Source organism: Lycorma delicatula, chromosome 3 (genome assembly GCF_047948215.1).
Source record: "Lycorma delicatula isolate Av1 chromosome 3, ASM4794821v1, whole genome shotgun sequence".
NCBI lineage: Eukaryota > Metazoa > Arthropoda > Insecta > Hemiptera > Fulgoridae > Lycorma > Lycorma delicatula.
The window spans coordinates 194,796,069-194,823,907 of NC_134457.1; the positions used below are offsets into that span (position 1 = coordinate 194,796,069).

Consider the following 27,839-nt stretch of genomic DNA (forward strand, 5'->3'; position numbering starts at 1 on the left):
AATGAGGCAGTAATTAGCTACATAAGGCATTTTGGAAGAAAGAGTTTCATTAATTTGAAAACGGTAGTCAAACTTTAAACCTAATATAGACTCATTAATTAAAATTAAATGTAAGAAAAAAATGGTATTTAGAGAATTAAAGCTAGAAAATTCAGATTTTTAAAGTAAGAAAAACATGGAAGAGGTTAATGAATCAGTTTTTCTCCAAGGGAAGTGATTTTATTTTAATAGTTTTAAAACAAATTTTAACTTTACCCTTTTACAAAACAATTCAAGATTTATTTTTAATTGTAAGCTAAATAAGCTCAAGTTATGTCACTTTAACACTTATTCAAAGATCTCAATGTGTTTAATAAATATTACATCTTAATTCTTAACATTATATCTTCTCATAGTTTTTACAGTAGATCATTCTTTCCATTATTAAATTATAACTAAGTCAGCAATGGGAGAAAGGCTTGGGTAAGATGATACCCTGCCACAATTCCTTACAGTTTGATGATTCCACATTGTGCAGAGTAAGATCCTGGAAATTGAAGATTATAAAGTAAAGTAAAATGCTAATGGCCAAGTGATGAAGGGCTTAACAAACCCTTGGCCCGCCTACAGTGAAAATATTCACGATTCTTCTTTTACATATAATAATGTTCTTTTAAACCATTGATTCTCAAAATTTTACACTCACTGTCCACATTGAAAACAAAAATTTTCTAGGGGCCTCCAACATTTTTAAACTTACCATCTGTTAAAAATAATAATTGCAATTGCTGTTTTTAAGATGCACTCTTAAAAACAGCAATTGCAATTATTGTTTTTAAACATGTCATATCCTATTTCTGAGTTGAAACTTCTTACATTTTAAATGAGAGCAGTTAAAACGCATTAAAGTATTTTTCATAAAATTGCTTTAAAAAAAATTACAATTGTATGTATATACTACTTAACAACAATAGCGATAGCATATTCAATTTAACAATACAATAATTAAAACAAAGGTTTCAGTTGAAATATTTTTTGTACTAGTGTAGTAGGTATTTAATTTTAGTTTGAAATATCAGGAAAACATAATTTTGCCTTTTTTTTTTTTAATCAGCCATTGTCTTCCTAGACTGTCTGAATGCCCCAGCTCCCACAAGGGGGCATTATTCCCCACTTTGAGAACGAATGTTTTAAACTAATTTTTTTTAATCAGGTACAAAATCTTCAACATTTGGTTAATTCACAACTTCACCCTCCTTGGTGGTGAAGAAATAATGAATATTTTTAATATCTTAAGCCTGGTTAAAACCTTTTCTAGGATAACATGAATGTATTCTGCAAATTTGAAAGTAATCGGTCAGTTTTCTGATTAACCATGATCTGTTAAGATTGAGATTCTGCCTGATGCATGCAAAAGTTAGTCTTTGACCTACTAACAAATATCCTGTTTGAATTTTAAAATTGAACGGTTGTTTGCAGATATTATAAGAGCACCTCATTGCACCTCCCAAAACAGCGTGCCAGGAGCACCCCATTTATAGGGGTGCTCGTTAAAGGTCTAGCCTTTAACGAGGTACTTGTATACCTTACAACTCCAAACTCACACGCAATCCCCACGGGAAGCCCATTATTGTTAAACAAAATTTTTTTAACTTTATTTAATATTATTTTATATAATGTAAAATTAATTCTATTATTTCTGTAATATTATTCATTCGATTGAATAAAATCATTCGGTTCAAAACCAACCCGCACAGTGATAAAGTCTCACAGTTCATTAATTCAACAAATTGGCAACAATAGACTAAAAATATTAACACCTAATATAAATCAGCTGTTCATATAACCATATGTTTACTAGTAACTTTACAGTGTTGCCACTTTGGCTGCCAAAAAAAGAAAACTAGTCTCATTACTTTATTTACAGACCTTGTATGTAATAACAAGACTTATTTTACTTAAAAATACTATCTATCAATCTCATGGGTTAACCAATCGACTGTACAAACCTATAAATTAAATTCACTATGTTTCACTTAGAATTCTATATATAAGCCTCCTCAAGTGTCAATACACATTCATACACACATCATAAATTCTTTTACATACTAAGAAATTAACCGGTCTATCCATCCTAGATTACAATATTTAATCCCCGCCCTTGTTTTAATAGATCCTGCTACATATATGACTCTTCTTATCTTTAGATAATTATATGTATCTCCTTTATATAAAGGAATAGCAATCAGGTTATGTAAAGAGATACATATAATTATCCAAAGATAACATGAATCATATATATGTAGGCTTTGTTGTATCTATTACAATAAAGGTGGGGATAAAATATTGTTATCTAAGATGGGTAGACCATTTAATTTTTTAATTTGTAAGAGAATTTTATATGATTGTGTGTGAATATGTATTGTCACCTGAGGAAGCTTAGAGAATTCTAAGTGAAATGTGATGAATTTAATTTATAGGTTTGTGTAGTCAACCCACCGGGTCGGTCTAGTGGTTAACACGTCTTCCCAAATCAGCTGATTTGGAAGTCGAGAGTTACAGCGTTCAAGTCCTAGTAAAGCCAGTTATTTTTACACGGATTTGAATACTAGATCGTGGATACCGGTGTCCTTTGGCGGTTGGATCTCAATTAACCACACATCTCAGGAACGGTCGAACTGAGAATGTACAATAAGACTATACTTCATTTACACTCATACATATCATCCTCTGAAGAATTATCTAAACGGTAGTTACCGGAGGCTAGACAGGAAAAAAAAGAGAGAGAGAGGTTTGTATAGTCGATTGGTTAACCCATGAGATTAATAAAGATAATATTATTAAGTAATATATATATTGTTATTATATTTAATTATACCCAATCAAGAGGTAAATAAATTACATTTATGTTATAAATACAATATATATATATATATATTTTTTTTTTTTTTTCTAGATCAAATATATCTAAAAACTTTCTCAGTTATGCCAAGAAACATGCGTCAAAATTTGGTTGAAATTTATTAAGTAGTTGATTAAATACAAAGAATAGCTAGATCCAGGTCCTTTGCAAAATTTTGCCGCTTGAACTCATGAAAATATGAATGGAATAGATAATAAGTCAGGATCTTTCCTTTAACACAAAATTCTTAATTTTAGTAATTTAATGGTGATACTAATATGTTTTTCTTTTAATGTAAATTGCAGTCTTACATATGCCTCTGCTTGCTTTGCTTGCTCCGAGTCTTATCTTTTTGTAACCTGTTTGAAAGTATAAAATCATGCCCAAATCGCTTTGTTTATATAATTACTGTGCTTATGTACTTACAAACTGATATTGTATGACAAACTCGTTAGCTTTGTCAGAGAAATTAAAGCGAATGAAAGTGTTGCAGTGTCTAAAAAAAAAAATACAATCTATACAAATAAATGGGAAAATATGCAATGGAGTGTATGCTAATTATATTTTAAAATAGGAAATAAAGTAGTATGAAAAATAGGAAAATGATCAGAAGAATCAAACCATATATTCATTTTTGTTATCCTCCAGTGGTCACCTGTCTGAACAGTTTATAGTTCAACTGGATATGTCAATTAATCGCGTGAGTCTGGGTTTGGTCTGAGGATCTTGCTTAAGAAAGCCTAAGCTTCACTAAAATGGTTTTTTATTATATTATGTAAAAGCGATTTATTGTTGTATATTTTTGAGCTGATTATTGCTACTTATATCCTACATGAAGACCTAATCTTCTAATGGATTACCAGTAAGATTGATGTCCACTGTAGAAAAGATTTAGATACATTCCTTCGAGTGGAATTGTTTGCAGTCCAGTTTAGATCATCCCTTTCTAATTTCTACTCTATTCCTTTATTTTTGATTCCTTTCTTCCCGCTAATGATTTCTACGTTTTGGCTGAATGCCTGCTAGGTCCAGGTTCAGATTATGGTAATCTTTAGAGATATTATATCGTTCAGTTTGAGTGATTTTCTTCCCAGTGTCTGCATAAAAAGCTAACCTATTGCTGAAGAATTGTAATGAGTAATATCAGCCCTCATATTTCATAATACAATATGGTACAATATTTATGTTACAAATGTATTAATTGCCAGCATAACCAAAACATAGTAAGTTGATATAATTATTGTCACTAATAGTACTGTTTATTTTCTTTTGTTGCAGTTAATTCGATGTTCATTTAATTATTAAAAGAAAGGAAGAACTGCAATGTAAGTGGCCTTCCTTATATTGTGGTACAACCTTTGCAATGGGGTAAATTTATGCTAAAAGGTAAATATTTTTATTAATTGCATGTTAGAATTAAGTTGTTTAATTTTAAGATAAAATCGCGTGGTAGGTTTCCTAGTCCCTGTAGGGTCCAGTGTTTCCCCCTAGTAGGTTGTATTTTTACGTGTACTTTTGTGTTTTTCTGTTTCAGGATTAATATAAAAATTTTAATTAAGATTATTTTGATTAAGTGCTATATATTTTAAATTTTTTATCAGTAGACATATCTCCTTGTTGTGTATTTTTTTCAGGTTCAACTAAATTTATATTATAACTACGTAAACATTATTATTACTTAGGTTAAGTTGTTCACTGTCCAAATCTCTACACCATAACTATTTTTAATACTTGTCTTATTCATGGTAGGTGTCCCAGTCCCGGTAGGATCCACTATTACGATTTCCCCCAATAGGTTATATTTTTATACATCTGTTTCTATGTTCCTATTTCAGAATCGATAAAAAATTAAATTAAGATTATTTTAAGGGCTGTCTATTAAGTGTTTTATAGTAGATATGATAACTATGTATTTTTTTCAGGTTCAACTAAATTAATATTATAACTGCATAAACTTAATTAGTTTTCATATTGGCCATTCTAATCGCAGTAGGGGTTCCCCATGATAGGATATATGAATTTTCCTATTATTTTTGTGTTTTTTTAGATTTATGTTTTAAAAAAAAAAACATTTTATTAGTGATGTTATTTTTAAGATTCGTTGGGTTAAATGTTGTTATATGTTAAGAAGTTTCATTTTGTAAGACATTTTCATGAATTCTGTTTGTATCAGATGTTTCCATGTTCTAATAATTTAAGGTTTTTTTTTTAACCTCTGGGTCCATCGTTAGGCATGCTTCAGAGGATGAGATAAACGATTTGTAGCATGTATGAAATTGCCATGCCTGACTGGGATTTGAACCCGGGACCTCCGGATGAAAGGCCGAGATACTACCACTCGCACCACAGAGGCCGGCTAATAATTTAGGGTAGAATAAGTTAATATAATGTTTTTGTATTGTTAAGATCTTTTTTTTTTTTTTTTTTTGCTGACTGATTTTGAGTTGGGCTCATAATTTAGTATTTAAAAATTGATTATTTACAATATATAAAAAGTGGAGGAAAAGTATAGGGACAAGGGAAGCAATTTTAGGCCTCAGATTAATAGTAGAAGGAAGATTAAAGAAAAACAAACCAACATACTTGGCGTTTATAGACCTAGAAAAGGCATTCGATAACGTAGACTGGAATAAAATGTTCAGCATTTTAAAAAATTAGGGTTCAAATACAGAGATAGAAGAACAATTGCTAACATGTACAGGAACCAAACAGCAACAGTAACAGTTGAAGAACATAAGAAAGAAGCCGTAATAAGAAAGGGAGTCCGACAAGGATGTTCCCTATCTCCGTTACTTTTTATCTTTACATGGAACTGGCGGTTGATGATGTTAAGGAACAGTTTAGATTCGGAGTAACAGTACAAGATGAAAAGATAAAGATGCTACGATTTGCTGATGATATAGTAATTCTAGCTGAGAGTAAAAAGGATTTAGAAGAAACAATGAACGGCATAGATGAAGTCCTACGCAAGAACTATCGCGTGAAAATAAACAAGAACAAAACAAAAGTAATGAAATGTAGTAGAAATAACATTTAATTAGGTGGTGACCAAGCTAAAGATGTTGTTGATGAAGCAACAATATTCTTATTACGTTTATTTCTTGGTGAAAGGATTTTTTAAGAAAACATCTTTCACTATTAAAACAGATGTTTGGACAAGTATCACAAAATATGACTGACAAGATATGTACTGTAAGTTTATTTTATTTTCTGATTTACTTTTACTTACATTTGTTTACTATTTATTTGTCTTAATTTAAAAAATTTAAAACAATTTAAAGAAAACTGAATGTTTTTTGTTCTCTATAATACAGAAGAGGTTTATACTATAAGATTACAAAAATGGGTAGAATCTGTTCTTGTTAGAATACATTGGTATTGGCATTCTTTTATAGAATAAAATACATTAATAACAATGATTGATAAATCTTGGTTTGTGAAATGCAATAATTGACTACAAGCACTGATTGGAATAACTAATAGATTTCAATTTAATAATTAATTCTGCTAATTTTTTAATACTACTGCAGAATTTGGTTTACCCAAATTTTGATTTTCTGGATAATCTCTTTTCTGAAAATGCAAATTGTTTTAATAAGTGTGTGAATTTATATGATATCTAAATTTTTTCCAAAATAACATAAACTAATATGGAATTGAATAAAAAGAGTTTTACACGTTATTTGGTAAAACTACAGTCTATTGTAAAAGTTCTTTTAAATAGGAAATTTATGGAAAATTCTAATATGTACTACTATGCTGAATAAGAAGTGTTTTCAACTCTTATTTGATCAAGATAAGTAGAATTGTATTGGTATCCCATTAAACCTATAAAAACCAGGTAAAACTTGTGAAAAACATGATCTTCTAAGTTGAAAATCTGTTAAGATTTTATAATTTGGTTCAGTGAAATTTAATATGTATTTATGTGTAGTCCAGTGTTTGATGATAAAAATAGAGTATTACCTCGGAATTCTTTCAGACAGCATTGATTTTCATGAAAATTTGTAATTAAGCTTATCTAATTCTCTGCTTAAAAGTTATACATTCCTGATATGTGCTTTTTGTTTTTTGGGGTGAAATCTACCCTTTGTTAAAAAAAAATTTAAAAACCATAGATTTAAACGTTTAATATATTGAAATCATGTTTAAATATTTAGAATAAACATTCTTGTATAATTTTGAAATATAATTTATGATGTTTTACTATGTTTCAACCCTTAGAAACCAACTGTTATGATGAAATTAAAAAAAATAAAAATAGTTTTCAACAGTTTTAAATGTTTTTGTTAAGTTTTAATATCATATGTTCTTCTTATTTAAAATATTGTAATGGTAGCCTTGATTGTTGTAATTCTTTTTCTCAACGCCTAAAGCTCAGCTGATTTGATTCTAGACTCGGTACACAAGATGATATGTAGTGGGACGATAACATACAATGCATTAAGCAATTCAATCAATCATTTACATTAATTCTATACAATATACTTCAAACACTCAAAATATTATATGTATTATTAATATTCAATGTGTTATTACTAAACTGAAATCAAATTACAACAAACAAGATTACCAGATATATCTAATCAAAAATGTATTCTACAAATGAATAAATACTACATAAACTCAATATGGATTCGTCTACTTATTCAAACTTCAACTAATCAACATATTTATTGGTGCATTTATAATGAATTAAAATCCCTTTACTGTTTATAATATAATTTATAATTTATTGCAACATTTCAACTCTTAATAACAACCACTTATGAAAAAAAAATTGATAAAATTATAAGTGTGTTTTGTAGCTCAAAGTCATTTAAATGTGTAGAATAAACATTTTTCCATATTCTGACACATAATTTATGATGTGTTACAATATTGCAACCCTTAGAATCTACCCTAATGACAAAAAAATAAAATTAGTTTTCAACAGCTTAAAATGTTGTAATTGTGCATTTATAATAAATTATAAACTTTTTCAGTTGATGTAATTTATAATTTATTGCATCCCAAACCTTTACAAACCAACCTTGTGATTAAAATTAACAATCATGTTTACTTAAAATTAAAAACTGAAATTATAAAATAAGTAAAGTAGAGAAATAAAAATTTTATGTGCATTGCAATTATGTCTCTTAAATATCCAACGATTCAAAAATAGTATGTGAGGTGAACTGTAAAAATATGAAATGTATATAACATTTACCCCAAAAAATATGTGCATATAACCTTAAATAATACATTATAGAATTTGTAACAAATTTTATTTAATACTGTGTATTTAACAGTAAAGTACCAGAGAGAACATTTTTAAGGTTAACCAAATAAAAAGCATGTTTAAAAATTTATTCAGCATTCAAATTAAAATGAATGAATTTATTTAAAATAATTAATATTTGTAATTTTATCATGAAAATTAAATTTCTGCTTCTGTATTAAGTGATGAATTTAATGATGAAGGCATGAATTTGTTGTACTTACGTTTTTATTAATCAAAAAAATAACTTTAATTCAGTAATTTTTGAAAAGGTTAATATTAACGAAGTACATCACGTGTATATTCTTTCGGTTTTGGAAATGTACTGACTACATAATATAAAAGAGATATACATCAGCAGGTGTTTGCTTATGGTGTGCTTTGTTACTTTACTTCTACCTATACTTTCATCTATATATAAATATGTGCGTGTGTGTGCACACACACACACACCTTTTATATATTTTCTTTTTTGAATTGCAGTGCCCTTTCTGAGTCGTGGTGCCCTTTTGCAATTAAAATTTTTCCTTGGTGCCCTTCCCTAAGAAAAAGCATGACTACTCATAAGTAATAGATAAAAATAAATAAAACTCATGTATTTTCATTATTTTTTTACTTCATTAACATTAAATTAATAATTATAAATGTCTTGGTTAAATTAATTATGAAGCTTTTACAATATTTTATGACATCCCTATGAAGTGGCTGTGGCTTCCTGGCACACAGTTTGGGAATCACTATTGTAGACAATTCATGACTAAATAACACAAGCAACCACCTCAAAGAGAGTCTGTTATTGTACGGTACAATCGTTTCATTGAAACAGGTTGTGTGTCACATAGAGCACCAGGCCAGGGTAAACATCAGTCTCAGAAGTGGCAATCAAGCAGATGTGGCAGGCATTCATTCATAGTACAGGTAGATCAACGGGATGGGCCAGCTTAGAATTGAATATTCATAGCGTTATAGCATGGAGGGTATTGCATAGTCGACTATCATTTAAATCCTACAAATTAAAACTGATACAAGCTTTGAGTGAAGACAATAAAGAAAAACAAACTGAGTATTGTGTAATCGTGCTTTATTTAAAAACAAAGTTAAGACTGAAGGTAAAATTATCTTAATAAAATTGTGTTCATTGATGCAGCAACCTTCCATACCAGTGGTAAAGTGAATCGACATAATATTCGGATATAGGGTGAGCAGAATCCACGACACGCAAAAAAACATGCATTGGACTTGCCTAAGGTAAATGTTTTTTTTTGCTGTAAGCTGTCACAAAATTTACAGTTTTACCTTTTTTGCTGAGTTAATTGTAACTAGAATATCATACTTGGACATGCTTGAACATTATCTTATGCCACAATTACAACAGGATATGGACACAGAATTCATTTTCCAGCAAGATTGCATGCCATCACATTATCAACATGCAGTTGTCCCGTATCTCAGTAGCAAAGTTCCGACTTGGATTGGATGTTGTGGAACAATTTCATGTTCACCACGATCACCTAACTCCAGTGGACTCTCTGTGTGGAGTTATGTTAAACACATAGTGTTTGTTTCTCCACTTCCAGGAAATGTCAGTGAGCTGCGGCACTGGATAACAAATAGTTGCCATCATTGATCAAGGCATACTTCATAGGATTTGGCAGGAAATTGGTTATAGATGGAACATCTGCCATGTTGTTACACATGGTAGCCATATTGAACATTTGTAAATGAAAATTGAAAATATACTGTATTTAGTGTTGTATCAAACATTTCTGCAAGTTATTTACTTTTTCCTTTATTAAAGGTTACTTTTATACAACAAATTTAGAAATACTCTGAATATCTCTCTCTCTCTCTCTCTTTATATGTATATATATATTAGCCTATCTGTAAATAATAGGTATCCAATACCTGTTATTTTCTATTATTTTACAGACTAACTGCTATTATACATTACTTGTGGCCACCATTCCCTTCATTACTCCTTTTAAGCAGGAGCTGGATCAATTTCATATGTTGTAACGTGTTTTATATTATAACAATAATATATTGTTTTGTTATAAGGCTTATGAACCACAATCAACCTAAATTGGATATTTGCTAAAACCAAAAGATTTTGTGAATACAATTGGATTTAAACCTTCCCTAAGTGCTACTGTATTATATTGTTATTTTTATATTGCATATTTATCGTTATTGGTGTTTTTATTGAATTTGAAAATATATATTTTTTGAAACAGAATGTTTTTAAAAGTAATTTCTTTTTGGTATTCTATTGTGTTCTTTTCTTATTATTGAAAATTTCTTTTTTTTTTGGAGACAGTGGGACAAATTCATTCCATGCTGACAGATAGCTGTTTGGATACATTAGAAGAAGCTTGGTGTGATAGTGGTGGTAATAATAAAAGAAGAGTTAAAAAACTATTTGGTGAAGATATACGCTTTACTCCTGCAGAAATGAATGATTTCAATTTACCTGATGTAAGCTTTTTAACTGATTTGTCAACTGGTATTGAAGCTGTCCATTCATTTTCAATGAAATATGATGGCGGTAATTCATTCAGCAGTTCAACAAAAGAGGATAAGAAACCAGTCTCAAAAAGATCGGTTAGTAGTTAATGAATCAAAAAAATATGTAAAAAGAATTATACAAGTTGTACAATAGCTTTATAATTAAGTTAATTATATTTGTTGGGTTAATTATAATAATTAAGTGTATATTCCCTCTCTCTGAATTGTGAGACCTTGCCGATGGTGAGGCTACTTGAGTACAGAGTAGCTGGACCGAGGTCCAGCTACTCTGTATCACTGGAGTGGTATCTGTTGAGAACCGGACTGGTTCTCAACACCGACTTCTGCTTCAAGCTCCGGAGCATCTGGAAAGAGTATCCAGGAATGCCCGGTAAGTCGCCACAGGTGTTAAAGTGTGGTCACAACCACCAAACATCGGACACTGGATAGCACATGCAATGACTTTGGCCCGTAACATGACTTCGTGAGCTGCCAGGGATTGTAGTGCACCTCACGCAAGGAATCATGCTTCCTTGATGGCATGAACGTACTCATTACGGGCGTGCTGGTAAATCCGCAGACCCTCAGCGTGCACATCATCAACGATAATCCTTGTTATGGGGCGACGCTGGCATCTTCTCTTAGTAGACCTAGCTGTTGCGCACAGCACGCTAAGTAGAGGACCATCATTTTTTTCCTGGGTTTCTGCCTGCGTTTAACAGATGGCTCCCTGGAAGCAGCGGTCATGACAGCTCCATGTATTCTCTGATAAGCAGACTGACCACTACCTAAGTGTGTTCATTGCCTGAGGGGGCTGTAGGACCCTGTTGCAGCCAATCTTGATGGCCTGGCTGAATTGTTCAGCCATCAATTCCACCTCCTTCCTGTGCTCCATGCCCCATTCCAACCTATGTAAGGCAGCTGCACACTCACGCTGCAGCCTGTGCTGATCCGGGTCTCTTAGGTTGTAGGGACTCAAATCTGGAGCTCTTGGATTGCCACCATAAGCAATCTCATAGGCTGTAAGTCTGTGAGACTTACAGCCTATGGCTGTAACACTGGCTCACACTGGCTTTGAGCCAAACAGTCCAACTACTTGTACACCTAAGCAGATCGCCCGTTACCAAGTTGACATCGATGTAACTTTCCCTCAATTCGGAAGAGAAAGTTGGCAGTTGTTCTGCTTCATTAAGCAAGTAGAGGTTCCTGGCTTCAATGAACTGTGTGAGACCAACGCCTCTGGGGTCAGTGAGTGGTGTACCCCAGGCGGAAGACTTGGTGTCAGGGTCCATAGGAACCAGCACTCTGATGCCTGGGAGACCATCCAGAATCCGCCCCAAACTTTGCCAACAAGTCATCGATACTCTATTCAAGCTGGAAGTATCCCAACACCAGTATGACATCGAGGGTACTCCTTGTGACTCGCACAACAGTGAACCACTTATCTGAAAATTGGGGCATCCGGAAGACACCCAATGAGACCAAGCTGACCACGATCGCAGAGAGCAGCCGTCCCCCACGAGATTGAATAACATCAACTCTGTGGAAGGGCCAACCGTGTACAGCTCCTGGACCAAGAGGACTTCGAGGTCATACTCCTCAAGAATCCTCATGGCTTCATTGGTGGCTGACCAGGAATGATAGAGGTTTAACTGCTCCAGGCACAAGCGTTCAATAAGGTGACAACCGTCCTCAAAAGCTTCCTCCAATTCAGGCGTCGCCATATGCCATATTGTTTACGATCATCACCGCATGATAGTCATAAGAAAGAGTGGTGTGGTTGTTAGTGTAAAGCAACAAATTAATATACCTCTTCTATCTATGAGAACATTAATAATTTCTGTGAATGCACAGTGCATATCTCTCCAATTATTAGAGCATTAGTTAATAAAATATGAAATTAGAAAAAAAAATTCTCAGTTAGCAGTTTTTATAATTAAAATGTAGGGTTATTTTATTACCATAAAACATAATTTTCATATGGACGTTATTAATGTTTCAACTCGAAGAAACATTTTGTAATGTAAATTTAATAAAGTTTACAAACTGTAAACATTTACTATCTTTCATTTTTAGTTTAAGCTCTAATGATTTTCTTATAAAAATTATATTTTTGAAGTGCGTAGATTACTCCAATTCTTCATTTTAAAAACATCAGTCACATATAATGCAAGGGCTCAAATTTTTTTTTTATTCTGTTATATATTTTTTATTTATTCATCTTCAAAGGAAATTGAAACTTAGATATCACTGAAAAAAAATCACAAGGGTGTATTTGTTCACCAATGAATAGATACTATTATGTGTCAGATTACTAATCATAGTCACATATTAAACTCTGTATAAATAATATTTTTCTAAAAGATAGATTAGTTTGTCTAAGATAACATCTTTAAATGTGGTCTTTTTGTACCAGACATGAGATGATAAAAAATGCCTTAGAAGAAGTTAAAAAGATAATGTAAATAACTTGAGATGAATTGTATAAGGTTCATAGATGACATGGCTTTTTTTTAAGAGCTCAAACACAGGATATTGAACAGTGATTTCAAAATTATAAGAGACTATGTCAGAATATGGAATGTAAATGAATGTTAGAAATATTAAAGTGAGGATTGAAGGCATAAAGCCTATGGCAGTCTGCACAAAAGAATGAGGAAATGAACAAGTTAAACAGTATGATTCTTAGGTACCATGTAATAGGTTACGCAAGTAAAATGAAATAAATGCAAACATTCTTTTTTATCAATGGCTAAGGAAGGATTTAACAGAAAGAAACAATTATTATGTAGCAAGATGAAGCTGGATTTGAATAAAGTGACTTGTGAAATGTTATGTTTGCAATTTACATCTGTGTGGGTGTGAAATATGGACAGAAAATAAAGTGGAAAGGACTAGAAGCATCTGAAATAGAGGAGATAATAAGATGACTAAACTGACAAAGTATAAAATGAAGAAGAAATGGAGAGTAAATGAGAACTGAAGCTTAATCAGAGTAATTCAGAACAGGAAGGTGATTGACTGGGATATAATATAAAAAGAGAAGGATTGATTAAAGACGTGCTAGAAGTATCAGTAGATGTTGCAAAAGAAATGACAGAAAAGAGAAAAATTACAGACAACCTAACAGAAAATGGGACCTATTTTGAGTCTTAAATATCTTGAATAAAGGAAAACGGAGATGTACAAGGTGCAAGGGATCCACCTCATTGTAAATAGCTGTATGCTTAAGGCTAGGTTTAGCTAGGTTTGTTAAATATTTAATGCAATAAAAAATATTTTTTATTCATGTGCGAGTTATTTTTGTTACAGTTTGGAAGACCATGGTTAGTAAAAGAATTGCAGAAATGTTATGGATCACAAACCCCTGCTGGTTTATCTGTTGAAGAATTCTGTGAAACTGTGATGACACTTTTAAAATCTGGTCGTTCAAATGATGAACTACAAAATGAAGTAATTATTTCTACAACTTAATTACAGTATTATTATTATTATATTCATCATTCCGTTACGTTGTAATTTTTTTTACTTTTTTATCAAGACTAATTTCATTACAATAATAAATATCTGGATCTTTTGTAATATTTTCTGCTTTTAGGTTGCATTAATTATTAGGTCAGAATCCAATGAATCCCATCATTTATTGGTATTTGGCTTTTTAACAATGGTAACCTGCCTTATTTTTCTTTTAATTCATTTCACCAAAGTAAACTGAATGAATGAATAAATGAAGTGAACTCATGTGAGTTCTTGTTATTTTTTTTTGAATTTGGATTAGCTATTCCAAGAGAATTTTAACCAGTAATGCGTGGGGACTGTTCACTGTTCATGATTAAAATTTAAGGACAAGGCTTATAATCAGCTGATGTAGCAAATAGGTAATGAATAAAACATGTGTATTGAAGATGTATTTGGGAGTATTGTTGAAAAGTAAAGCAGTATTAGTGCTAGTGTCTAGGATAAGAGTGTGGTTTTGGATGTCGGAGGGATATGGAAAGAAAGGAAGAATACATACTTTAAGGAGAGCAAAAGCAATTGTGGTAGATAGCAGGGAAAGGCATATACAGATGATTGTAATACTAGTTTGAAATATAGGTTACCAGAGAATGCTATGGATAGATAAAAATTTACTGAAAGAAGTATGTCTACTGATCTTTTTGGAAAACCAGTGGGATAAAATAAGGTAAGTAAGAAAGTTTAATAAAAACTTACATTTTATCTCCCATTAATTACCTCCATTAAAACTGAAGGGAAAATTGGAACGAGATCAGAATAATTGAAGGTAGGACATTAATCTAAAGATTTACAATTTAAGTTTTTCTTTTAGTTCTAAGAATGTGTTAGAAGAACGGGTTAGAAGGGACTCATTACAGTACATAATAAACTCATTATGAAGGAAATTAAATGTGACATCAGGGAGAATAATTTTGAGTTGTAACTTACAATTTGTTATTAAAAAAATTACCAATTAATAAAAAAATAATTTATTATATAAATCTCTTAGCTATATTTTTTAGCCATTTTTCTACATAATTGCCATCCAATTTTATGCACTTATCGTGTCTGTAAACAGGTTTTTGAATATTTTTGAATACCTTGTCATAAAATTGTGTCACCTGTGATTTAAGCCAGGTAGTAACACTGTTTTCAACTCCTTGTCATTTTCAAAACGCTGTGTTGCTGCTAACCATTTCTTCATTTTCAGGAAAAGGTGACAGTCACTGGGAGCCAAATCAGGGCTGTATGGAGGATGGTTGAAAAAACTCCCATATGAAACTGTTGATTTGGTGTCTGTAGTATGCAGACAAAGTGTTGTCATGAAGGTTCGACCACTTGTCATGAATGTTTGTTCAACCTTTCTGAAACATACAACACCTGTCTTACCGCACATCTCACATTTTACTGCACCAGTCTTACAGACACATCTAACCACACTGTTACTTATGATATTCCCTCCATATACTGCACAAAGTTCATGATGAATTTCAGCTGCCGACAAGTTCTTTGCATGAAGGAAATGGATGATAGCAAGCACTTTACAATCAGCAGTATTTTCTGTGACAGCAGCCATTACGAGTGAGAGTTTTACAAGAACAAACATGCAAGTGATACTTCCAAAAAAACACTACTAGAACTGCACTGAACCGGGCTGTTCAACTGAGCAAACACAGAATTGTTACCCCCCACTCATTTGCTCAATACCGAGGATTGGAAGTTAATTTCTGAGTAGCCTGTACCATACCATAAATCAAATGATTTTGCTAATATTGAATAAATTCAGAAAGTAGAAAAAAGTTGATAAAACAATTTTTATACACGTTATAGTTACGATAGCATTGTTTATGTCAATTTTTTGTATTGTTTTATTTATTTTTGTTTCTTTTTCCAGATGTTTGAACTGTTGGGTTTTGATAGATTTGAATTAATTCAGTTACTGTTGCAACATCGTAATGATATTGTTTTTAATAATTCTGTTGCTGAAGAGAAAAAACTAATTGCAGCACAAGGTTTGTAATATATTATTCTATAAATAAATAAATGTTTTAATTAGAATCATGGCTGGCTCAAAGATTTAGAATGTAGTCTAAATTTTTTTCATTTGTTAACAGCTTTGCTTTTCGATTTGTCTATTTATAAGCAGTTAAAAACAGTAATTTAAGTAGTCACAATCCAAGGAGAGAAAAATGTTAAGATTAACTAAGACTTTAATATAAAAAAAATTAACAAGAAATTCCAAATTTCTATGAATTCATTTCTAGAGAAATTAAAAATTTCTCAAACTAAGAAATTTGAAAATGAATGATTAAAACAAAATTAATGAAATAAGATGGAAATATTAAACTGATCAATAATGGTTTGTCTCTAAATGCCATCAGAATTTCATTAATGAAAATATATTTTCCTGAACAGTATTTTTTTTTTTCTATAGAGGAAGAAAGTGAAGGTATTGCAAAATTATTTTGAATTTATCATGATCCATAATTTACTTTTACCGGATTACAACCTGTTATTTAATCCTACTGGATTAACTTACTGGATCCTACTGGAGACAATAATTTTTAAAGAAAAATGTACTTTTAGATTAAATTAAACATTCACCCACCTTACATCTCTGATAGTGGGAATCATATCCTGTGCATATTTATTTATTTCATTAATACAATTGGATCCAAAACGAATCACATAAAAATGATTCAAAACATCCAGTACAGTAAATTATGCTGATAATTGCCATCTAATAACAAGATTTATTTCATGATTACCTGTAAAATTTATATTTTATGCAGTGTTAATATCCGAACATCACCTTCAGTTGATTGAGAGATTAGGCTTTAACTTTGTCGTCAGTTTCTTCACTGTTAACAGTTTCCTGAGAATTTTCATGGTCTTTTTTTACACTCACTTTCATCGAAACATTTTCAACAAGTTTCCTGAGCTAATGTGAACAGAGAAATAATTCATCATAGGATGCCATTATCACATCTGATTAAGAAACTGACTCACAGGATATCACTATAAAATTCCTACTGATAATATAAAAAAATAACTTCTATATGCTTACAAAGAAGTTAAAAAGAAGGAATATCCTTAATTAAATATATGTAAGACTTACAAAATGTTACCTTTTGCATGATTTATTTTATGTGTGTTTACATATGTACAAAATGTTATGTGTCAATAAATCATTTAAGCAAATATTGATTAACTATTAGTAATTTAATATTTCATTCGTTTTTTGTTGTTGTTTGGTCAGGAACAACGGAGCAAAGGCGAGACCTGTATATGGTTGTCAAGTTGTTGTACAATCATAGCAGGAGAAATTAAGGATGATGATAGTGAAGATGATGAATTCAATCCTATTGAGTTGCGCGCAAAAAGGTATATTGTGTTAAAGTATTTAATTCAGTGAATTAAATTGTCAGATTAATATTTTAACTTAGTGTATTTGTGTTTTGTAAGAAATGCTGATTTAATGTTACAATTGTAAAAATTGAAAATATTTTAAAATAAAAATTATTAAAATATTAACAATAGTTTTTGTTTAAAATTTTATTTCTTTAAAAAGGGAGTAAACATTTTAACTGTTGTCAGAAGAACATACTCATTACATATACTTGCTGAGTGCTCAAAATGTATAATTCTTTGGAAGGTGATTACTATAACTTGTGTTTAGAGGTAAAGTCCTTACTTAATGCTTTTGATGACACATTGAAACCCACAGACTAGTAGTATATGTGTTTACATCTTATTTCCTTTATTTTAAAATTACAAATAAAACTTGTTTTAAAATGTATATAAAATGAGTTTTTGTGTAAATATGAGATGCAGAAATACATTAAAAAAATTAACTAGTTTGACCTTTGTGAAATGTTGAAGTATGGAAAAAACAAGTTGTTCCGTGCAATCAATGCTAACATCAACACACTTTCCTCTCTGTTTTTTTATTATATTTATTTATGATAAATTTTTCTCCTTATAAATAACAACTCTTATTAGTTTAAAGGCTATATTGTTTTGAAATATATAGAATATTTTTCCTAAATACACAAAGAAATGGAATCCTTCCATCAAAATAAGAAAGAAAAATTTCGATGAAATTTTTACTGCTGGAGATGATTTGTTCTCTGTCTGCTGTTATGTATTTTGAAAAATAAATTCATTCCTCATAAATAGATTTATTAAAATTGATTTAACCGATATTCTTAGTGAAGATAATATGGAAATTTTTCATTAGAAAATTAGTAAAATTTTACATAAGAAAAATCTTAGGTTTTATTATTGTTAGATAATTTTACCAAATAATATATTATTATTTGAAAGTAATAGTTTACTTTGTTTACTAGCAATAAATTAATAATGGAATAATTTTCAAATGTAATCTGTTTTGTATAAATATGTTCGATTACATTATGGTCATTTTGTGTTAAATCAACAAGAGCAAGTTACTTAGGTAGTATCATTGTAAATTACTCTGACTTAAGTGGAAGATTTTTAAATGGAAGATTGTGTGTTATTTAAACAAAAGTTGAAGATATTTTTTCATATTTATTCGTTATCGTTGCTTAATATTGGATTATAATAGTAAAATGATGTTTAGCCTCATACCATTTAAATATTCAAAGTATTTTCCCATGTAGTTAGAAAATAAGTAAAAAAATACACATTTCCAGAATTGGCTTATCTTAATTTCAGTAGTAATAATCTCTATATCTGCTTTTCTTACTTTATCAAAATGCATTTTCTAGCCTTTAAGTCTTGCACACGGATTTTTAATATTAACAGTGTTAATTTGAAGACAAAAAAAATTTGGAACAAGATTTCACAAAAAAATAAATTCTTATTACAAAATAGAACCAAAAATATGTAAAATGAAATAAATTGAAATATCAATTAATAAAAAGATAAAAAATCCATTAAACTGTAAAAATTTCAATTTTTACGCTACAAAATGTTCATTTCATTATCACTCATTTGTATTTGTTAAGCGTGCCAGCAAAATTAAATCATATTCTCTCTAAATTTGTATTATTTGTTTTTTTAATTTAAAACCACACAGAAAAGTCTTTTTAGGGCAATTTTCTTCATTTAGACTAGGTATAGCTAACCCATTTCTGCTGCGGGCCATTTTGTTTGATGGTGTAATTTTTGCAGGCTGCTTAAAATTATTTTATACTGATTCAAGATCAGTAACATTAGCAGGATAATTAAAACTATTATTAACAGTTAAATTTTTATTCAGTTCTTTTTCAATATCAGATTCAAAGACTGGTAACATGCAATTTTCAGTATTTCAGAGAGAGATGTTTATCTGTCTTGATCTATATGCTGTTTTGTTTAACTTCATACATGAAAATGTTTGCGTAAGTCTATACTCCCAAAGCACATCAAATGTTTTACTTTTATAGTATTTTTTACGTAAGTAAGAATATCTGAAATTTCTACTCAACATTTGTCTTTCAAAACCAATCATTTTGGATATTAATTCCAGTTGAATGAAAGAGGGAACTTATTCTATTTCAAATGAAAAAGGTCCAACAAAAAGAGAAACATATCTTGTAACTCTTTAAAATCATTAAAATGGGTATCGAATTTGTTTTGAGATTTCCTTAATTTTGTTATAATGTTGTGAGAAAGTGCAATTTTGACTTCTGATAATGTTTTATTGTATATTTACGGAGTTTTTTTTTTATATGATAGTGGTGCAAAAACGAGGCACAAATATAATCCTTTATGAACACTTTGAATTCTTCTGAAAACAATAATAATTATTAAAGATTAAAATACTGGTATAATTTTTTGAACCGATTTAATAGAATTTTCAAACATGCTTTGTGCAATTTTTTATGATAAGATAATATTAACTTACAATGTAAAGATTGTTTTATAAAGATAATACTGCATGAGTAGCTTAAGTATGTTAAGACAATTGAGTTGATTTGGATGAAGTAAATGTAAAAAATAAATAATTACTTTATTTCTAAGTAAAATTTATGTAATTAAAAGCAAATTTAATGCATATGTCGTTTTATATCAATTTTTTTAATCTGATTTTTAGGCAAGCTGCTTTAAAAGCAGCGCTAAATGCTCCAGCTGTAAAAGAAAAAGAGAAAACAAGTCGTTTACAAAAGAAAGAAATCTATCCTCATGTTTATGATTCACTTAGTAAAGCAAAACAAACTGCAGGTACTTTTTAAACTGTGAAATATTATGGACATTTTTCCTAATATACTAATCTATTAAATTGTTTCTATAATAAATTTTAACATTTATGTAAAAAAATATGTAAATTTTAGTATTTAATAAATTTATTGAATTGAGATTACAGTTGTGGTTTTTGTTTATAGTGTAAATTAATGGTTGGTTTCAGGTTATATATCAGAAGTCAAAATGCTTTTACCAGAAGGTGTTGAAAGGAAAGATACAAAACAGTATGAAGAAGTTAATATACCAGTATCTGAACCACCACCAACTTCTGTTGGCAGTAAACTAGTTCCTATTGATTCATTAGATGAGGTAGATTTCTTTTATAAGTTAGTTTATATTGCATTTCTCTTCATTAATAGTTTTGTCTTTTTTATGATCTTTAGGTGATTTGTTGCTATTAATGCTATTCGTATATTTAAATTGTTTAATTCAGTCATAGTATCCATTCAATTTTATTGAATATTCTGATTAATGTTAATTAATAAATAAACCACCTAAAACAGAACTTTATAGTTTTTTGGTCGTTAGGTCATCTTGTCTTGATTCTCGGTTACAATTTATATAATAACATGTATGATGTATCTGATCATATCTGTGTATATTTATATACTGCAATTTGTATATTATTTTTATATTTAACATTATTATTAATGAATGAATAATAATTAAATATTAAGTTTTATATAATTGAGAGTCAAAATGAAAAGATGATCTAAGAACAGAAAATCATCTTTTCAAAGTAAATTCTATTTATTATACTTCTTCATTATATAACCGATTAAAATTGAAAATGTAATTCCTCCAATGTAAAAACAATGTCAGATAAATCCTACTTTATTTTTTACAGAAAATAATTTTTTTAGAGGTACATCTATCTTCAGTATTTTCAAAATAAATGAAGCTATTAGGTATGGCTGAAAAGTAATGGACAGTCACTAATAATTTTCAAACGGTAAGAAGTATTCAGATGTAAAAAAGAGATGAAAGTACATTAGTTTGTTACAAGAAATTTCATTTTGTTTTCAGTTCAATCAGAATTTACATGCTTGCATTTCTTCCGATAGTGAACAAATTGTCACATTTTATCAATTAATCCCAACAGCCTTTATTTAATTTATGAATACGCTGTGTCCGTGTTTGGTTCATTATCCATGATGAAATAATTGCCCTTCAGGTTATTCTATAAATGTTAGACGAAATGAAAATCACAGGGTGTCAAATCTGCTGACTGTAGAGGATGTGACTTCAACTACCATCATTGGAAGAGTACACAAGATTGCAAGCTTGAATGTAAGAGATGTAATGTATTAGTCTTGGTAAGCTTGCCGTTGTCAAAAAAGAATGTTAAAGAATCCAGATTACAACACTGGGACTAGCAGAGGCACATTGGAGAGACAGTGGCCACTTCAGTACATTTGAAGGGAATGTGGTATATTTATTAGGAAAATCAAAACAATCAAGCAGTGGTGTCACATTTATAGTATTGAGGGAATGGAAAGATGCAGTATACAAATATAGATCAATTAACGACAGTTTCCTTCAGGTGAGATTAAACACAAAGCTGGTGAAGCTCAATATAATTAAGGTGTATGCTCCAACATCAGCAGCTGAAAATGAAGAAATAGAAGAGCTTTATAACCAACTTGCCTTGTGCTGTGACTTGCTACCTTTGAAAGAAATTACTATTGTGTAAGGTGGCTTTAACACAAAAGTAGGCAGTAAAGAAATTGCAATAATATTGCACGTTGGCCATGGCCAACAATAGTCTCTGTGAAAGAAATTATGGTTCCAGTCCTGTCAAGAAAAGAGACTCCAAAAAATCAATACATTGTTTTGGTAACATCCTCGTAGGCTGTATACGTGGGTCTCACTGTGGACCAGATATCGCAACCAAACTGATTTCGTTTTGATTTCAGAAAGATGGGAAACGTCAGTCAAGAAAATAAAAACATATCTCTGTGCAGATGACAGGTCAAACCGTCAAGTGCTATGTCTGTTTCTTAGAGTCAAGTTGTGTTTCAACTGAATAAAACAAGACTAGTCTTTTCAGAATTCAAAAGATGGAACTTCTTCAGAAAATAAAAGTCAAGTTCAGTGAGAAATATGTTGAAAGTGAACAAGCATCTTTTAAAAAATAAGAAGAATTTAAAATCATGATCTTGGAAGCCACAGAAGAGATAGCTAAAGAAGTGAAACGAAACTAGTTGTCCGGTTAAACTGCTCAACTTGTAAAGGAATGAAGAAGAGTGAAAGGTACCACCAGTGCCTTTCGCTTCTCAAGTCCTCATTACATTACTGGAGATTGTCAACTGAAATCCAAAGATTGTGTTATCATGATAAAAATTCACATATCCAAGAAACTTGCAATAAAATTGAGAAGCCGAACAGGAATAATGAAATGTGGTCCACGTCCAAAGAAATAAGGAAACTTACAAACACCTTCAAACAAAAAAAAGACAAAATCTTGGGTTATAGAAGATGCAGGTATTAAACTTCTTACCGACTATTGGGAGATTGGAGGAAGATGGAAAACTACTGCACCAACCCATATCTTGACGACCATGCAGAGCTCACAGAGTTAGATTTAGTACCAGAGAGAGAACAATGATTCTCAAAGAGGACGTGTGAAAAGCAATAAAGAAATTGAAGGACAAGTCACCAGGTTCAGATAGCATCACAGAAAAATGTTCAAGGCAACAGATGACTATGTACCAGATCTGTAAATAGTGGGCAACTTCAGTGTACATACCTCTACATAAAAAAGGCTGCGGAAATTATAGAACTATTCTCCGATTTCACATGCGAGTAAAATTTTGTTGTTTATACTTCATGAACGTCTACAATACTATCTGGAAGGAGAAATTCCTGCAGAGCAAGCCAAATTCATCAAAGAAATGAGTACGCGTGAGCAAATTCGAAATATTAGGCAGCTGTTAGAGGAAGTTAGAGAGTTCAATCCTCTTATAATATATTTCCTAGATAACACCAAGATCTTTGACTCCATCAGATAGAAAGATCTGTGGTGAGTGTTGAAGAAGATGGGTGTTCCTGATCATCTTGTTACCCTCATTTGGAACCTACATGTAAAGAACAGTACATTGGTTAGACTGGAAAATGATACAATGGAGCTCTTTTACCTGATGAGAGGAGTATAACAGGGATTTATTCTAGCATGGCACTATATGAATAGGAGGCCGGCAAATAACCAACTTAAGGTTTGCCGATGATATGACTCTGTTTGCAGGCTCTGAAGTTGAAATGAAGGACATCCTCAACCGAGTTCAGCAAGAAAGTGAGGCGCTAGAGCTGAAATTAAACATAAAAAAAAAACAAACATTTTCATCTTAAACAGACTGTTTGTATTATCAAAGTAGTCTGATAATCAGACTTAAACGGACTGTTTTTATTATCAGACTGAATGGACAATCTTCCAGTCAGTGATGTGCTGTCTGATTTCAAAAAGGTGGATCATTTTGTATATTTATTTTTGATAAATGTTGAGGCTCGTTGACCAAAATACAAAGAATTATCTTTGTGAAGGAGGCGCTTATGAAATTCACAGGTATTTGGAAGGATAGGGCAATCATGAGGAATACAAAGCTGAGACTGCTTGAGGTACTAATCTTCCCAGTAGTTATGTATGGTATTGAGACCTGGGCCATCAAGGTTGAAGACCAGAGGTGAATTGATGCATTTGTCGTGTGGGCCTACAGAAAAATGCTCCGCGCTGCATGGATGGAAAAGAGGACGAACAACTTGATTGTAAATGAGCTGGATATACAGAGGATGTAGTCCGCAATATACTTCCAGCGCATCCTCTGCTTTTTTGGTCATGTAGTCCGTAGGCCCGGCATAAATACAGGGGAAAAAAATCATGGGCAGTAAGTAGGTCATGCAAAAGACCACTGTAAAAATGGCTGGACCAAATTGAAGATGCGACTGGGAAAAACACTAGACATTTCTTCAGAAAGATTAAAATGGCAGAGGACCATGAGCTATGGCGCGGGAAATTGTCGGCCTGATATGAAAATTACTAATAAATAAAATAATAAAGCAGTCATTGTAAACAAAAAATAAAGATGTTTAGTAAATTAATTATTAATTTAAACCAATAGTATTATATTCATTTATTTATTTATATGAATATATTTTTCTCACCAGACGCAGATTACCATCCTTTTGCCACACTACATCAGAAAACCTTATTAATTTTTTATTTTAAAAGTTAGTTTTTTTATTTGCAATACAGTGTACATTTTTTCTATTATTCCCAAAGAATAAAATAAAATAATTTGTTTAAATTTTTTCATGGCTATAATATACTCTTATCTTCTCTGTTAGAAATTTGTTTTAAAAATCAATTGAAATTGATTCAGATAGGATAATGTATTATTTTTAAATTGAAAATGATTTGCACATTCCATCCGTGCTAGTGTTAGAAAGATCTCATTGTAGTCTTGGCAGAATTTCAACATGGCTGTTGAATATATTAAGATATATTGCAGTAATCATAAATCAACAGGGATTCATTTCCCATCTTGCTGAAATGTACAGGAAGAATTGAAAAATTCCCTTCGACATGCCAGAAGGCGGAGGTAGATTTCACCGATGCTAAGTAGGGGATAAAAAAGATTTCCACCTTAAAGTTAAGAAAAAACTTCAAATTTACTCATGGTGACAATGGTTGTATGTGAAAAAAAGTTTCACATGTTCAGCATATGACAAGCCCCATCTTACAACCCAACAACATTTTGGTCATCCCTTGTTGTAAGCGTTGGTCATCAAAAATTGTTTCAGACAAAAGTTTTAGGTAATGTTTAGAGGACTAACGACCACTTTAAACCAATTCAATATTGTGCCTATTATGGGAGGTATGATTTTTTTGTCTTCAAAACCTCATTTTTTCCACCCCCTGGGCCAATTGTTGGTGTTATCAAAAAACTTTACATAAGTTTTAGGTACTTATCCAAAGAATAGTAGGAATTTTAAACAAATTCAATATTTTTACTTATTAAGAAAGTTATAGCAATATTTTATTTTTTTTAAAAAGCCCCCCCCCCCATTTCCACCATAACGGTACAATTTTGGCTGTTAACAAACTCTACCGAGTTTTTGGGACACGTTATTTTTAAGGAAGTTTGAAAGTGATTGGTACAAAATTATGGCAGTTATTGTGTCCACAAGAAAGTGAAATATTATACTTTTGAGCTGACTATGGTTTTTGGAGTCTGGGGGGTGTGAAATGCAAAGATATGACGAAATTTTCTGGAAGTCAAATCATGGTACTCATTATAATATGTAGCTTTCTTATGAAATCTACCCAAAAGTAATCAGAATTGAATGCATATACATCAATTTAGTGTTTTAATTTATTCAGTGAAAATAGATTTCCATTAACTATAATATGAGTGATTCATTTGTTATCAATAAGCAGTTAAAAATGTAATTTAATCATCAAGTTAAAGGAAATTTTGAATAAGAATGAATGAAAAAACAGATAATAAATTGACACTGTTATAGCCTGATTAGAAGTTTATTTTATAATTTGCCATTAATCTCACTTAATGGGTGATATGGTCCATAAGTAAATTAAAGTTAATGTCATATATGTTATAAACAGTGATAAGCATTAATTATTGTTTTAATAATTATGACAATTTTTAATGTTTGGTTCTTTTCAGATAATGAAGTACTGTTATGATTTTTTCACCATTATTGGTAACATTAGTTAATTAATTTGCTTAAGGTAAATTATACATTTTATTTTTTTTCAGTAATGTTACATAGGCCATCACTCTGCTTACTCTGGTAAATAAATACAAGGAATTCCTTATTTGCATTCGAATTGAAAGCATAATCCAAGATTAATCAACATCTCTACAATCATTACGAATATAGAATATACTTCCAAATTATGTACTATATGAAAGATACTTAGCTTTATTTGGCAAAATGAGCAGTTTTGCTGCTTTTTATACATAAAGATTTTTAAACTTCAAATATAATGGATCATTTGATGCCATCTTGTGCAAAATAACATTTTTCTCTTCTTCAATATAAATGAGACTTATAACATGTGAGGTATACATTTGCCTTTATTTGTTTAAAAGTTAATGGAACAAATTAGAAATGACAATCTTGTATTATATTAATAAATATTTTGTTCCTAAATAAAATTACTAAAGAAATAGAAAAATAAATAATTAAAATGTAAAACCCACTTACCAACAATATTTTAATGTGTCCTAGCGCTTTCGGAAACGAATTCCATCTTCAGGAACTTAATTTTTTTTTTTTATTAATTAAAATTTTGTCATCAGGAGTAGAATTGTTATATAAAGTGTGTAAGATATATAAAGGTGGTCGTCATGTGTTAAAATTGTGTCAACTTAATGTCCTGTCATAATGAATGTCTCTACCGTAATGGTAAAATGGGAATGACTGGTATGGTCAGCTCACTTTATAGTTATTGTCTAGTACTTGTTTATATAATTTATCATTTTCAAATCTTGTTTGTACATTTATTAATTAATCGTTATTAAGATATATATATATATGGTACTTTTCTAAGTTATTGGTAATGTGTATATTATTTGAAAAATCAAGAATGTTAATAAAATTATCTGGTTTATAATTATGGTTGTTATTTATAATATACTTAGCAAAATTACATTTATCTATTTGACTTTTTTTTTATACCATTGATATGTTTTCTCGTATTCTAATTGAGAATGACCGATTGGTCTTGCCAATGTATTTTAATTCACAATTTGCACATTTTAAGCTATATATGCCTTGTTATCTAAAATTATTACTTTAGATGGATCTGTATTATTTAAATATTTTATTATTAGTTATATGTGCAGTTTTTATACCAAATAATTTAAGTATTCTGTTGAAATTTCTATAATTTATGTTATACTTGATTTTAGTGTAGGCATTATCACCGTTGCTTTTGTTTAATTTTATGTTATCTTTTATGAAAATTTTGTATTTTATTATGTAATTTATCTATTAAATTACATAATTATAATTAAAAACTGCATACTAATTGAATGAAAAACTAATGTTTTATTGGTTGTTTTTTTTTTTTTTTTTTTTAACAAAAAATGTCTAATGAGTTTCTTTGTATAAAACATTTTGTGTTGTTGGCATTTCTTAGTTGCTAAACCTGTAGCAACCAATGCCTGTTTGGAAAGCAGTAGTGTGTTGATAAGAAAAAAGGGGAAAGATTTCACACTTTCCATGATCAGTACTAGATTGTGAAATGTATTAAAATTATTATAAGAAAGCCATGTTTACTAATTATATCTGCTGTTTCTGGTATTATTTAATACTGTAGAAGATTTATTTGTTTATATCTTGCTTCTCTATGCAGTTCATTCATTAGTTTGTGAAATGTATATACCTGATATGCTATTATTATATTACTCCAGGTCAGAAAAAAGTTCCAATTACCGTTACATTAGCTTTGCAAATCTTGTAGCT

The 27,839-nt window shown here is 30.4% G+C and overlaps 1 pseudogene; it reads left to right on the forward strand.

The window, feature by feature from the left end:
- The first annotated feature begins 5,922 nt into the window (after positions 1-5,922).
- LOC142321276 (activating signal cointegrator 1 complex subunit 3-like) overlaps positions 5,923-27,839 on the forward strand; it is a 65,560-nt pseudogene continuing 43,643 nt past the window's right edge.